The sequence below is a fragment of the Ochotona curzoniae genome, unplaced genomic scaffold (genome assembly GCF_017591425.1).
Source record: "Ochotona curzoniae isolate NIBS_2020 unplaced genomic scaffold, NIBS_Ocur_1.0 scaffold_4506, whole genome shotgun sequence".
NCBI classification, from domain to species: Eukaryota; Metazoa; Chordata; class Mammalia; order Lagomorpha; family Ochotonidae; genus Ochotona; species Ochotona curzoniae.
This window is the reverse complement of record NW_024467119.1, coordinates 39,423,001-39,439,624: the sequence shown is the minus strand read 5'-3', so window position 1 is coordinate 39,439,624 and position 16,624 is coordinate 39,423,001. Positions and strand designations below refer to the sequence as shown.

The window sequence follows — 16,624 nt, the reverse complement described above, 5'->3', positions numbered from 1 at the left end:
CCCAGGTTTGGACAGATACCTGGTTCTTTAATTGGAATGGAACATTTGAAAGTAGCCAGCACCTGACAAATCCAAGGAAAGAGCCAAAACAGGAGAAGCTATGCAAGTGAAAAGTGCTTGCTTTAAACAGAGAGCACACACATGACCTACAGAACAGCCTCTGGATTTGCCTCAAAAAAAAAAAAAAAAAAAGAGGAAGAAGAAGAGTCTACAGTGTGGTTAATCGTTGGCAATTTGGCAAGTCTTGTTTTCAATGTTTTGGCCTAACTTTCTCTTGCACTGAGTTTGATGATAGATATTTTTAGTGATACTGTTCTTCTACTTTCCCCTTCATTGATAGTTGGAGACTTTCTGCTTAGTTATTGTACATGTTTGAAAAGAATCCCCTTCCTCAAAATTCATTTTAAAACTAAAGGGTACAAAATTTTAATACCTTACGAAGTTCATCTTTTATTATCCTGAGTCCAGTATCCAGTATCCAAAGGACAAAATTAGGAAAGTGTAAACTCTTCTTCACAAGGCAGTATCCGTTGCTCCTGGATGAGGCGAAGGGGTGGAGGAGTTGACTCCCTGCCCTCTGTGGGTAAGGATTTCTATCTCAGAGGACTGGAGCTCACGGAAAGCTTCAAGTACTACGATGCAGGAGTAGAAACCAGTTCATGGTTGAGATTAGGGGTTTCTTTTGGGAAAGTATCAGGGATTTCTGGAACTGCAAGCACACCCTACCTCTACATCAAAACTTTTCCAGCCATTTCTGCAGTCCTTCCCTGGAACTCCATTTTTGCAGTTCACTCGCTGTCTTTGCCCTTGGTTGGAATTCTCTGTAGCAGCTTTCAGAGCCAGGTGACACGGCTGTGGATGAAGGAGTTCCAGCTTCAGTCTCACATCCTCCTCAAAGCAGCTGAAACTGGAAATTGTCAGAGATTCATCCCTCCTTGTGGCCAGCAGCTGCGGTAGTGGATGGTCTCAATGTTTATGCCATCTGATGATGTGAATTTTCTAGTAGTCACACAAGTGCTGCACAAAATCTGTGTCCTGTGTGACCCCACTTGGAGCTCTACCAATTCTCATATTTACTTTCAACTGAATTCAAGAGTATTTTTAAAAAGCCATATTCAAGTATAAATATTAGCATAAAGTATAAATCATGCCAAACCCACTCTGAGTCAAGTCATTTGAAATTATCTCTGTTGTTTTCCCTATCTCAGCATAAATAAAAAATGAGAATATATGTGCTATAGACATGTGTCTATTTTTATGTACCTTCTCTGATGCTAGCAAAACTCTCAAAATACTGCTCTGGAGTTGTTCTTTTGATTTTATCCCCAGAGCATTTATTCAAGGGAATAAATTTGGCCATTTTCAAGCTGTGAGAATATGGAATGCATAAATTTTCCTGCTACAAAATGCTTTTTTTAGTATATTTATATAACTCAAAACAGATGCATCCACAAAGCTTAAACATAGAAATACAGATTACTGAAGAAAGAGAACCAGGTCTGGTTTGGAGAAGACTTTGGTGTTTTAACCCTACTAACATTTTCAATGTGTAAAATTGGTGCTAGGACTTGGATCCAATGGTTAAGCTCTGGGAGATTCCTATAAAGTGGTACTAGATGAGCATCTGATACCATAACATTTCAACTTTGGATCTACAAGCTTAGGCAAATGTTTTTTTTTTATGAAAACATAAATATACATCCACAAGAATTTGGAATCAGACAAGGCATTCTAAATCAGTAACACCACTGTAAAAATGAAATAGCTAGAGACAGGTAAATGTAAAATAGCTGAAAATGGATATAAGAGAATGAGGAAGAGGAGAGAAGGAGAGCAGGGAGGGGAACAGGAGAAGAATGAGGAGGAGAAGAGAAAGAAGGAGGGGCAAAGAGAGGTAAGAGGAAGAGATAATAAAAGGAAGAGTGGGGACAGAGGAAGAGAAGTGGTGAGCCTTTCACTAGTTCACTGCCCAAATGCTTACAATGGCCCTTGGCTGGGGTTGCAGTCAGGAGCCAGAAACCAAATCCAGGCCTTCCATGTGGATGTAAGGAACTCTGCTGTCTGAGCCAACACTATCGCTTCTCAGGATCTGCAGCAGAAGGAGGCCAGAACCAGGAGCCAAAGGCAGGTGTAGAACCGTGGCATTGTGAAATGAGAAGTAGGCTTCTGAATCCAATCTAAATGCCTGCCCTCTCAGTAAGCTTTTGTGGCTCTTCTCCTTAAAGCATCAAATATTATACCATTCAGCCCTCAGCCTTGCAGCTTGTTTTCATTCAACATTATTCCTCGTTTCAGTACAATGGATTTAAATGTCTCTATTACCAAAACTTAAATGTCTAAGACAGCCCTCTGTCAGGAGACATATTTAGCCATAGAAAAAGCTCAGTTCTGAGTTCATTGGCCCATCAAACCAAAGAAATATAAAACGTACGTCTAGATTTTTCTCTCCAAAACCTAATTATTTTTTGCCCTGATCTTTTTAGTGCATAAATTGTACCACTTTTCGGCCTGTTACTCACACCAAAGACTTAGTATTCCTATTTGGCGTCATCCCAAATTTAATCCATCTTCTGCAGAGTTTTCACTTGGTGCAGGATCTGGAGAGAGCTCTTGGTTTCTGGTCCCACGCCGTGTTCCTTGAAAAGCTAATACCAACTTGCTCAGTGAGAAGGACATTGTTCTGGGACAATTAAACAATAAGGGTAGAAACAACTATGTACAGTAAATCTGTAGCAATTATACTAAGCTGAACTAAGAAAATATTTTATGTGTCTGTTATTTCATAGGTTTGAAATGCTTAAGAGAAAAGGCAATATTTGAATTATGGATATAATTATAATGATTACCTACACCTGTGACATTTCAAGTTGAAACTATAAAAATGTTTATGACATATTTAAAACACCGTGTATCTATAAGTCTATATCATTGGAGTTATTAAAAGGTACGAAGATTTGTTGGTCACAATATTGAAATAATGAAAAACGAATTAAGTATCTTAAATGCATATGTGAAAGATAAAATAATATTAGGTCTCCTTAAAAGTGGTTCTTTTAATTCATCAGCTCTTTAAGCAGAAAAATGAAATTCTAATAAACTGAATATTTTCACTTCTGTTCATTGAAAGGTGTAAAGAGACACAAAAGCCCTTGTGCAGCACATTAATAAATAAGTGCCTGCCATGGAGTTATTTCTGACAGGTGGTTATTGAGTGGAAATTTGAAACCAGAGCTATCTGAAAGAAATTTATAACCCATCTTGTCGATGGTCTTTCCTTCCTTTGAACAGATAAGGAAAAATTTCTAACTTTATGTGCCCCTTTGCTGCCTTTTTAGCCACTCTGTATGGAGAGTTTATAATTAAATATAGCTTTTATTAGCAAATAACTTGTACTTCATTATCTTGTATCTAACATCTGCTTAAAATTAAAAACAAAGTTGATTCTGGGATGATGATCTTGAAACAGATGCCTGGAATTGGATCTGCATCAAATCAATTTTAAGAAAAAATCACCACTAATGAGATGCATAGTACTAAATAGTTCACATTGCCGAGACTCTCTAGCATTCTCACTTTTTAAAAAAAAAATTATTATTTTACATTGTATTTACATAGTGACTCAGGGCAGAAAAGATCCAGGGTTAGGGAAAAGTGGGTGAGATTGTTGTTTCTGAATTTTCTATTTCTTCTTCCTGTTTCTGGGGAGAAAGAGTACATAACAGGAAAGCCCATATTGAGCCTCCCAACTAACACAGTCCCCGGGGATGGAGATTAGCCACTCAAAGAATGCAGGGTCCAGATGTGGTACATTCTCTAAGTGCTCTGCCCAGGTGGTTGGCATAGTTCTGACATGCTGTCAATCTCACTGATCCATGGATGAAGAAACCCTTCCAATGTTCATTGGTTGATATAGTCAACTTTAAAGACTCTACTCACCCAGATACATGCTATTATTATTTGGTTGGGGTAGCTGTCCAATTGGCTCTGTTCTCCTTCCTCTGTGGTGCTAGATGTCCTCTACAGGCCCAAATGGGCTGCCGTGTCCTCTATGTGTATCAGGGTCTGCTGTCCACTACTCTGTCTTTTCCACTGAGGAGAACAAATTCTTTTTTCTTTCTTTTTTTTTAATTGTTATTAACATTGTATTATGTGATACAGTTTTATAGGCACTGGGGATTCCCCCCACCCATCCCACACCCCTCCCCCCATAGTGGATTCCTCCACCTTGCTGCATAACCACAGTTCAAGTTCAGTTGAGATTCCTTCATTGCAAGCATACACCTAGCATAAAGTCCAGAATCTTATTGTCCAGATAAGTTCAGTGGCCTCTTGGGAAGACCTTCTCTGGTCTGAAGGTAGAGCTAACAGAGTGAAGTTCCGGTCAGTTAAAAGCCCCAACAAAACCTCGGCATCGATATACAACGTTATGGGATTAATTGGTATAGTATTGAGTAAACAATATGGAGAACAAATTCTTATAGGTGGACCCAAGTCCCCAGAACAAGTGACCCAGCCAGACCCAGCACCTACTATGCAAGTGGGCCCAAGGACTCACACCAAATGATCTGGGCCCTGCCAGACACCCCATCCCAGGATATCATGGACATGGTATCCACCACACAGGCAGGCTCAAAGACCTGGGCCATGCAACCTGGGCCCTTCCAGACCCCCTGTCACTGGGTCTTATGGACTTGGCACTCAGCATGGAGGCAGACCCCAGGACTGGGGCCATATGACCTAGGCCTCACTGGACTCCTGGCCCTGGGGCTCATGGATCTTGCACCCACCTCTCAGGCAAGCTCAAGGACCAGGGTCAGGCAACCTGGACCCCACCTTGCCCTCTGCTTCTGGGGTTCAAGGACCCGTACCCACCACACATTTGACCCAGAGGATCTGGGCCAGCTGACCCAGGCCCCACTGAACCCAACAACTACCCACCACATAGGCAAGTCCAAGGACCCAGGTCAGATGCCCACATCTCTGCTGGACTGTTTTCCCACCCCTGCTCCCAACTCCCAGTCTCCAATCCCCAGTCCATACACCTGCCAGGGGAGACTACAACCATGACCAGCACAGCCCACTGCTCCCATTCTGGTTCTTGCGCCAGTGGGAACCCCAATCATGCCAGGGCATCCCTTTAGTTCCCAACCAGGCCTGTCCCCAGCCACAGACCTTGCAGGTGTCAATGGAGATTGCTGTTCCACATGGATGAGCCCTCATACTCCTGCATAGATTCTGCCCCTAGACCTGAATTCACTCATGTGCTAGTTAATATAATGGAGCAGTCTCATATTACTCTTTCTCAGTTCCAACTCTCATTGGTGGGCTCAATGATCTAGCCCTGCTCAAATACATTGGCCTTGTCCATGGAAGAACCTCAGAAGTCATTTCTCACCTGGACATGAACCCTCAGTTCCCTGCTCACTCCCATCTGTGCCACCCCCAGAGCCTCTGTAAGCCCACATCCCAAGTCCCCAGAGTGTGCAACATGGTGACCCAAGAGCATTGCCTGGTGCCATTGGTACACTGGTCACCTGGCCAGGGTTTAATCTCCCCAGATGCCCACAGACATGCTTTTACAAAGAGGACTCAGGTCACGCTGGCCTGAGTGCCTAGCATCCTTGTTTTGTTAGTGTGTGAGCATTCTTTGAGATTGCTTTCTATTTCAGTGTGTGCTTTCGTCACAGCTCATGGTTTGGGAGAAAAATCCTCATGCTCTGATTGTTCTGTGCTTTGTGTGATTTTTCTAGGTTCAGAGTTAGTGGGTCTCACTGGCCCATCGCCTAATTTTCTGAATATTTTTTGATAATTGGACCATCCTAAGAACACCAAAATAGACTGTTTCGCTGATGAAGATGCTGGCACGCTGATGTATCTCCCTGCAATGTGACCTGCTAGTTAAGAAATTAAAAACTGCACCAAACAGGGTCTGGTGCGGTGGCCTAGCAGATCGAATCCTCACCTTGATTGCGCCAGTTCTAATCCCAGCAGCTCCACTTCCCATCCAACTCTCTGCTTGTGGCCTGGGAAAGCAGTTGAGGATGGCCCAATGCTTTGGGACCCTGCACCCGTGTGGGAGACCTGAAAGAGGTTCCTGGATCCTGACTTCAGATTAGGCTCAGCTCTGGCCATTGTGGTCACTTGGGGAGTGAATCATCGGACGGAAGATCTTCCTCTTTGTCTTTCCTCCTCTCTGTATATCTGACTTTCCAATAAAAATAAGTAAATCTTTTTTTAAAAAAAGAATTGCACTAATTCAAATGTGTCACTTTCCTTATGTGAAATAAAATATTTATTGTTTCTAAAGATTGAACTCATGTATGGAGTAACTGTATTTGCAAGGGATGGGCTGAAATTCATGTTCTAATGGAAGAATGTTGTGGTGTCTGTAATATAGCACGATCACAATGGATAACAATGTGTTATATGTTGCATATTTCAATATAACAGAAGATTTTATATGTTCTCACCACAAAGAAATGATAAAACTTGAGGTAATGGGGTAAATATTTAAAAAATCATATCGTGTGTGATCATTCACGCATTGACATGTGTTCATAAATGTTCAAAATGTAAAAAATGCTAAATGCAAACATTAGTTTTAGATAGCTCTTACACTACATGTGCAAAGCTCAAGTTTGTAGTTAAAGGCAATGAATTTCAGAGAGACTCTAAATGGCAGAGTGAAAACTTGTTTTAGGTATTTTGTGTTGAACACTTTTTGCATCATATCATGGCAGCTCACAGCAAAGAGCAACTCTCCAAATGGTATTTCTAAGTTGGATACCTTTTGTCACCCTGGAAGTCTGTATTATAAGCCTAGGAAAATAAAAATGTAAAGAATGGATTTTTCAGATATTTGAAGGAACTTCAAAAAGTTCATGGGAAACATAAGTAAAAGATACATTTGTTTTGGTGAAAAGACTTTGAAACCCATGCATCGTTTTCCCATAATCAACAATTCTAAGAATTTTGTGAAGATCCATTCTGGAGCCTAATTTCTATCTCACCAGCATTTGATTTCCTAACTGGTATAATGACTTTGTTCCAATTTGTGGGTCTACTCAAAGAGTACATATCTACCCAGAGGATTTGCAGGACTTGTGACTAAAACTGCACTTTTTTTTTTTAGCCCACGTGGCACCTGTGTTCATTTTTCTTGGCTGATTCAAACATGGGCAGAGTACAGGACTTGGTGAGTGAGATCCAGAATGCAATTCATCCATCATTCATATTTTCTTCAGTGCCATTGTCCAGAGAATCTCCAAATCAACCACAGAATCGAGGTCAACCTCAGGCGCTCAATAAAGAGAAAACTATTCTTACCCTTAGGCTGCTACTCCGTGAGGACCTGCTTCTACTAGTTTCTGGGGGGTCACTCAAGGGTACAGTTAATATCTCAGCACCACAGGGAAACTGGGAATATTATATCTAAGGAGACATATGAAACAGAAACTACCAAGGCCCATTTCTATGAGTCTTAAAAAGAACCTTTCTGGAAACTTCCAGGTCAATATAAAGTTACCTCAGTTTTTTTGGAAGTCAAAAATGTACCTTTAAACAACTAATTTCTCATTTTGAGCCTCTCCCATTTATTAAGAAAATTCTGTCTGGGAATCCCAGACTGGATTTAATGGAATTAGCCGGTCTGGAAAAACTCACGGAAACTGCAGGAGGACGGAGGAGTTACTCTAGAAAGAGCAATCCATGCAGAAACATTTGAGTCAGATTGTGTGTTCTGAAAGAGCTTATCACGTGGACGACAGTGGATCTGAGTTTGATGTGTTCTCTGTCAAATTTACATTGAGCCAGTCTCTACAGAAACATCTGATTCTAGGTAGAAATAGAAGAAGCAAAAGTATAAAGGGTATTTCATTAAACATTTATAAGTTTGGAGTGGCAGTTCAAGGAATCTGAGGATGGGGCTCTTATTATGGAATGTGACATGCAGAGGAAAATGGCTTTGAGCCCTCCACTTGCTTTAACACACATCCAACAATTTCTCTAGCCCAAGACTACATGTAGTGTAAAGATGGATTTGGTGGACTTTGTATGACTGTGAGCAAGCAGATGCACAATTAAATGTATAGTAAGTTGTCTTGGTCATTTTGAGATGTTATAAAAGGTATTATAAACTGCGTGATTTGTAGACAACAGGAAAATTATTCTCCTGATTTTGTAGAATATGAGATGTGAGGTCAGCAGCCAGCTGTCTGGATGTTTGTTGAGGGCTGTCTTCCTGGTTCACAGATGGGGTCTTGTGTTCGTGTCTTCACAAAAGAAAAGGTACAAAGGTTGTCCTTTGTAAGAGCATGGATTACATTTATGATGGAGGGGAGCTGCTCTTAATAATTTAATCTCCTGAATGCCCTACCATAAAGTTGTCCAAACCAAAGGGGATGGTACATCAACATGCAGATTTTGGTGAGGAGGTACCACAATCATTGTGGCAGAACAGGATTGGAGAGGAGAAGCTTTGCAATTAAGAAAGTAAGAAATAAGGCAGACACAAGATAAAGGCTACAGAAAACACGTGGCCAGAGGGGAGCTGCTTTCTCTGAGGAAGGAGGTCCACCTGGTAGTTCTGCTTGGAGAGTCAAATGACAGGCATTGATGTGGCATGAATGTTGACAGTTACGCCCCGTGTTGACATCAACCATCCAATGCCTGATGATCAGGAAGCAGCAGTGTGACTCAAGTACAGAAGTTAGTACATGAATGTCTCAAGGATATCCTAAAGCACACAGTCCTGTGGTGTTGGACTGTTGCACAACTGTGGACCCTCACCCACGGGCCCCGACCGTGTTCTTAGACTTTCATCCACTCATGGATCATTGCCAGCAGAATTTGACTTCAGTCTCAGGCATCAGCAGTCCGTGAAGTCAAGATTCCAGACACGGTCTGCCTTACTCTTGCGTAGCAAGACTTAGCTGTTATTTTTTTACAAACTGTCTGTAACTGGATGTAAACACTGAAACCATAGTTGAAGTCATCGTTAAATGACTATGGTTAGGGGTAAAAGGGAGAAGGCAGCACTGTCTCTCTGCTTAGCTAGCATACTCATCAATTAGCTTGAGGAGAAGGTAAAACTGTCCTGCTATAATCACTGCTTTCTCGTATCAGCAATATGGAATTAGTTACTAACCAAGGTGTTCAATGTATCCCTTTTTCTTTTTTTTTTTTAAAGATTTGTTTACTTTTACTGGAAATGGAGATTTATGGAGAGAAGGAGAAACAGAAAGATTTTGCATCCACTGGTTCACTCCCCAAGTAGTTGCAATGGCCAGAGCTGAGGGAATGTGAAGCCAGGAACCAGGAACTTCTTCAGCTTTCCCAAGTGGGTGCAGGATCCCAAGGCTTTGGGCCATCCTCAATTACTTTCTCAGGCCACAAGCAGGGAGCTGGATGGAAGTGGAGCAGCCGGAACTCAAACCAGCATCTAATGGGATCTCTGCACATGCAAGGAGAGAAGTTCAGTCAATAGGTTACTGCATCAGGCCCAAATGTATGCCCTTAATACCAGGCTTGTGTATCTTTTTCAAACATTCAACCATGGAAAATACAACCAATCAGTATAAAACTGTTTACAAAGCCAGAACATGAGCTGAACGGTTTCTTTGACATAATGCTCTAAGAATTGACTAGAAACTGGTTTGCTCTAATACTGGGACAAAAGTATACCATGTGGGGACATAAGGTTCCTTATTGGAAAGGCAAGTTAAGTACCCAGTCATGCTCTGTTTCTGCAGATGGATTGCTGCCTACAGATGGAGAATCCTTGCAGCAAGAGGGTTCTTAACTGGCACAGCTCCCATCTAAACAAAAACAGAGCTTGAAAGGTCCCAGCCTGACTTTTCAGATTGTATTTCTGTAGCATTCAACACTTTGATAGCTTCTCTTAGTCAGTAGTTACTAAATAGAAATGTTTTGCAATGAAATGAATCAGCTCACCTTTGGGTTTCAGGAACAGATAAAATAAAAGGGATTTAATTTAATAAACACAAGCCAAATATAGTAGGATTACAGATAAGGGGTTCTTCAGCCTCCTTGGGTTCTTCTTGGGTGAAATTTTTCTTTTTTCTTTTTAAAAATTTATTTTATTTGAAAGGCAGACTTAGAGTCTTGATTCTCCAAATGGCCTCAATGGCCAGGCAGGGATGGGATGATCTGAAGCTGGAACCAGGAGCTTCTTCTGGGTGTTTTTTTTGTTTTTATTTTTTTTAAGATTTATTTTATTTTCATCACAAAGTCAGGTATACAGAGAGGAGGAGAGACAGAGAGGAAGATCTTCCGTCCGATGATTCACTCTCCAAGTGACCACAATGGCCAGAGCTGAGCCTAATCTGAAGCCAGGATCCAGGAGCCTCTTCCAGGTCTCCTACGCAGGTATAGGGTCCCAAGGCTTTGGGCCATCCTCAACTGCTTTCCCAGGCCACAAGCAGGGAGCTAGATGGGAAGTGGAGTTGCCGGAATTAGAACCAGCACCCATATGTGATCCCAGTGCATGCAAGGTGAAGACTCTAGCTGTTAGGCCACTGCACTGGCCCCTTCTGGGTCTTTTACATGGGTGTAGGAACCTAAGGACTTGGGCCATCCTATGATTCTTTCCCATGCCATTAGTAGGGAACTGGATTCAGAAGTGGAGCACCCAGGACACAAACTGACACCCATATGGGATGCAAGCACTGCAGGCAGTGTTTTTTCCCCAGGGCTAGGCTGCTATACCACTGTGCCTGTCCCAGACAAGATTGTTCTAAAGGAGGCCTCATCACTGGGTCCAACAGATACGCACATCTTAGAATACAACAAGATAAACTACCACAAAATGGCCAGACAGTATGACAGGAAAGAACTGCAAACAGTACCCTATCCAGGGGTTGTGATGTAGGTTGTCTCCACGAGGCCCTGAAGAATTTAATGAACCATATAAAAGTATGTAAGTAAGAAATATGCTGGAAAGACAGAAGAATCTGGTTAATGGCTATAAATGTTGTGCTTATTACATATGATTGTGGGAGAGAGATACTCAATAGACACTTTCAAGATTAGGGCATTTGAAGGGGGATGCAAATGTCTCCAAAAATCAATTCAGGATTTAAGGTAAGAGAAATATTATTACAAAATTAATGAAAAAAAACCCTCCAATTGACAATGTAGTCTGGGGAAACACCGGTATGTAGAAAACAGACTTCCTCTGTGCATCTTATGCAAAAGGTGGAACCTCAGAGAAGATGATGAAACCTAGGAGTCCAGGAAATATTTATGATGAAAGTGCAAATCAACCCTGAGCTTCCATTGTGACTTAAAGTGGAAATTCCATTGTTTCTCTCTGATGAAGAGGGATAATTCAACAATTGGGCTATAGGATGCTTTTTCCTTTTTAAAAGATTTATTTATTTTTTATTGGAAAGGCAGATATACAGAGAGGAGGAGAAACAGAGAGGAAGATCTTCCATCCAATGGTTCACTTGCCAAGCGGCTGCAATGGCTGGAGCTGAGCCAATCTGAAGCCAGGAGCCAGGAGCTCCTCCAGGTCTCCCACGTGGGTGCAGGGTCCCAAGGCTTTGGGCCATCCTTGACTACTTTCCCAGGCCACAAGCAGAGAGCTGGATGGGAAGTGGAGCTACCGGGATTAGAACTGGTGCCCATATGGGATCCCGGCACGTGCAAGGCGAGGACTTTTAACCACTACGCCATCGTGCCGGGCCTATATAATGCTTTTCCCTAATGCTGTTCTTGCAGCCAACAACTTGACACCCTCCTGAGCAATGTTTGAAACTAATTGTATTAGATTGTTTAGAATGCATCTATTCATTAACCTTGTTTATTTCAAGACACTAAATTGATGCACTATTTCCAGTGGAGAGGTTTGATCTACTCATGTTACGTCATTTGCTTTCAAAAGAAAAATGTCATCCTTAGCAAATTATTATAGCCCCAAAGGCCACAAATAGGTAATGAAGGGCTAAAACAGAAGCTGCAAGATGATTCGAGCAACCTGTCCTGAAGAAGGGGAAGAATACATTTAGCAAAATGACTGAACACCGAGATCAGTCTATATGACTGACGTGGTTCAGTAAGATCTCAATAGAACTCACATGGATTTTTGACTTTAAAAACTGTAATTTCTACCCAGGAGCAATACATGTCACCATAACAGACTTCTAATAATGTTATTATTTCCTAAAATAAAGCAATTTCTACAAAATAAAAACATATCCTCAAGAGATACAATTTTCCCTTATCATTTTTGCTATTCTATAAAACTGGGAAAGTGAGTGGAATCTGTAGTTTCTGCTCTTTGATGACAAGCACTTTAGGGAAGCTTCACAAACTCATGCCCATCCCACTCCTTTTTCTATAAAAACCTGTTCTGTAATTGGCTTTCTTGACCAAGCAAAATTCTAGGGCATCTAAACCTGCTCTAAATTCTGACTATAGAACCCAGGCACTTGGGAGAGTTGCTTAGTTTTCTGCACAGCTTAACTTTGAATCTGGTTTTGTCCCACTGCTAGGGTTTCTTCAGACACCCCACTCAATGGCACATCCACATGGAAATCTGACAGCAGGTGAACGAAGGCTTCCTGGTGAAGGAATTCCAGGCCCAGCAGGTGCCACCTGTTAAGACACACGCAACGCCTCTGACCCAGATACTTCTTTCTTCAACTTCTTCCTAAACTTTCTCACTTGCTTTCTCAAAGTTGACACCATGTCTGTACAACTATTGAAGTCCTATTGCAGCAGGATGGGCATACCAGCACTGGTACCCTACAAATAGCCAATTTTGTACCAGCTGCAAACTATGCAGGAAAAGAAAGGACATATCTTTTCCTTGAATTTTTTCTATTCAAATATGGTTGACAATTTGGACACAAAGCGGAAGCTCAGTATACATGCTTCCTTTCCCTAACCTGTTGCCAAGAATAGAAATATTATAGACCTGCCATTTTTGCTGTCTTTTTAAGAATATCTTCCTTCCTACATTTATGGTACTTTTAACCTCAGAACACCAGGCTTTCACTAACAAGTAGAACGTTGCTAAACGTAACATATTATGGCACCAGAAAAATATATTGTGATAAATTCACTCAAGTCATCTATCTATATATAATAATACATTTAAAATTATTTATATGTTTAGATATATAAATAATTTTATTTTGGCAATCTTTACATAATTGATTAGGACACAAAGAGTCAAGGGCTATAGGAAAATGGGCTAGACCATTGTTTCCACATTATTGATCTTTTTTTTTCTAGATTTGGGGTAAGGAGGGAGATAAAGGAAGAAGCTCCACCAAGCCTATCAAACCATCCCAAGATTCCCTACTTGGGGCATGCTCCAAATGCACTGCTCAAGTGCATTTTGATAGTTCAACAGTTCTGAACTGCTGTCAATCTTACCATTCCAAGAATGATGATAGCTCTCCAAAATCCACTGGCTGACACACTCCACCTTAGGGTCTCTGTTAGCCCAGATTGTCATTGCCAACACATAGCTGGGGTAGATATTGATTTGTTCTGTCCTTCCTCCTCTGTTGCAGTACCAGGTGTCTTCTGCAGGTTCTGATAGAATGCCCTGTCCTCCATGTGCACCTGGATATGCTGTCCACTGCTCCAGCTGAGCCTCTAAGGAGGCTCAGCTTTGACACATGCAATCCATAGTCAGATCATGGAACCTGCACTTCTCTTCATGGTTGGGGTTCTGACATCAGCAGTTCAGTTGGAGAGATGCCCAAACAAACTTCGTCTGAGGTGATCCCAAACCTGATTCCTGTGTGAGCATGCCAGGACAGGGTCTGGCACAGTCCATCACCTCAGTCAGCTTATGCATATGTTGGTGGTTACAATTGCTGGGTCAGTTCTGTTTCCAGTCCTGTCTTCTACATTTACCAACGGGTGTTGCAGTTCACCCTGATTCTACCCAAAATACACTCGGCCCTCATGCAAATCAATGGCAGCTTCAGCCTAGTTGGAGCAATGCACAATAACTCCCACCAGTCCTGCTCCCTGCCCTGTCTCTCATGCTTGCCAGTATGTACAGCAGACTGGTCCAGTCTGTCCCACATTCCATTCAGCTCTCACACATGCCAATGGGCATTGAAGCCTGGTTGAACCCAACCAGCCCCACTATCCAACCCACACACATGCTGGTGGGTGCCATTCTGTCTAGCCATGCCTGCCCCAGTCCTCTTTTTTATGCTCTCTAGTGAGAGTGGTAACCCAAGAGGGAGGTGCCCACTGTTTCCCTACTGGGCCCACTCCCACTCCTGGATCATGTACTTTTCAGGTTGCTGTGCAGTTTAACTTAGCATAATTAGCTCCCAGTGCCAGCATCTGCCAGTTGATGCACAAGTAATGCCCAACCAACCCTCACCCACTCTGATTTATGCTTGGACTAGTAGGAGTCATCAGCCAGCCTGGCTTTTCCATGATCTAGCTCATGTGAAGCCCACAGTTGTTGTAACCTTATCCAGTTTTGTCTGCTCCCAGCCCACATCTCATGTTCTCTAGTGGGAGTGGTGTTTCAGCAGGGGAGCCCTCCACATTCCCCCTACCAAAACTTTACCTCTTAACCCCCCTCCAACACGGGTCTTCGTGTGCTTGTTGGGTGCTGTGGCCCATTCTGACTGACCTGTCTCACCTCAGCTTTTGCCATTGAATGCCATCCCCTATTCCAGCTCTGGTTGGTGGGAGTTATAGCCCAGCCCAGCCCAGCCCAGCCAGCACCCAGTCCAAGCCATAATGTGTACTGGTGTGTGTGGCAACCAGATCTTGCCTGACACATACTCCATTCTGGTGCTCAGATTTGACAGTTGGTGATGTGAACAGGCCCTGCCTGGTTCGCCCCTGACCTATGCCAAATGTATGCAGCTGGGTATTGTTCCCTGGCCTGGTCTGGGCTGCTCCCTATTGCGGTTCTTGCACCTACCTGCATGCACTTTGTCATGACAGAAGAGTTTTCCAGTCTCTTCCATTAGAACCATTCCCAAAACCAGATCTCGCACGCACGTGTGGTTTCCTGTTCTAGCCCTACTCAGTCCACCTCCTGATCTAGCAGAAACAATGACCTTTCATGACTGGCCTTCAACCAATTCCAGTTATTATTATTGGGTACTATAGTTCAGTCTTGCCTGGTCCACATGCAGACACAGCTTATACCTGGCTCATCTGGGGCAAAAAACTATCCCAGCCCACCCTATACTTACCCTGGTCCTCATGGGCACCAGACGGTGCTGGGGTCTAGCCCAGTCCAGCACACCCAGCCCTAGGCCACACTATGCCAAGGTATGCTGCAGCCTTATCTAGAGGAGAACATGGCTCCATTTCAGCTCTGTGCTTACTAATGGGAACCACAACCCAACCATTGCATCCTCTTAACTCCCTAACTAGGTGTGCCTCGAGCTATAGATCTTGCATGTGGCAATGGTTGCTCCAACCTGGCTTGGCCTAGTCCCTCACCTGTCATGACCTTTGCCTTTAGATGCTGTAGCCTGTCCTGACCTAGCCTAAACCAAGTCCCACCACTCACTGGCGTATGTTGGCCCTGCTCCATCTGCTCCCCTGCCAGTCTTACGCAATCTGGTATGAGTGACAGCCTAGCTGAATTTGACCTGTGCTTGACTGGTTTCTGCCCTTGACAGTGAGGTAAGGTTGGCTCTGCCCTGCCTGGTCACCCCCCTCCAAAACCAACCCACACATTAGCTAACAGTTGGAGTTACCCTGCTCAGGTTGCCGAACACCCAGGCCTGAAACATGGGTTCACCAGTGGGAGCTGTGACCCCCCAATAGGTTCTCCAAGTTCCCCTGTTTCTCCACTTAGCCCACTCCCTGACCCAGAGCTTACATGCACCAGCAGGTACTCTGTCCTTGCCTGGCATAGCCTGCCACTGTGTCTTAGCCTTTGTATGAGCTGGAGGATATTGCAACCCAGCCCTCCTCACACCCTTTGGTAGGATGCACATGCGGGTGTTGCAGCCAGGACCTGCCCATGCTGTTACCAGCCCCAGTACCGATGAGTGTTGGTGGATTCCACAGTCATTCCTAGCTCAATCCATCACCACCTCATCTCTTAAGCTAACCAGATGGAGTTGTATTTCCACAGGTTGGGCCAATTTATCCTGCAGAATCTACCAATGGACCCAGTTCTCTCATGTGCTGGTTGGTGTCATGACCCTTCCTAATGTAACTCACCCCTGTTGCTACACTCAGTCAGGTACTGGGATCCAACCCTGCCAGACAGGCCCTGAGCCATAGCTTTCGTGTGGATTGGCATATGGCAGTAAGCTATGTTCTTTGCTCATAGCCCATGTGGGCTAATGAATTAATCTAACCCAAATAGATCATATGGACTCTCCCCTCCGAATGGCCAGGTCTCAGTTCCCTAGCTTGCCAGCAAGTTTGGTGACTCTGTCATTGGGAATCACACAGGATTCATTCTTCACCTAAACTCACATTAGCCTTATACACCGATGTCTTTAGATAGCAAATGCATACTCAAAAAACCTTAGAGCTTTTTTTTCATATAAAATTGTCTTAAAGATTTGTCTGCTTATTGGAAAATAAGAGTTATTGAGAAAGAAGCAAAGACTGAGTGAGATCTTCCATCCTCTGGCTCATTTCT

The 16,624-nt window shown here is 43.1% G+C and overlaps 1 pseudogene; it reads left to right on the top strand.

The window, feature by feature from the left end:
• Positions 1-1,810: 1,810 nt before the first annotated feature.
• LOC121147487 overlaps positions 1,811-16,624 on the top strand; it is a 50,007-nt pseudogene continuing 35,193 nt past the window's right edge.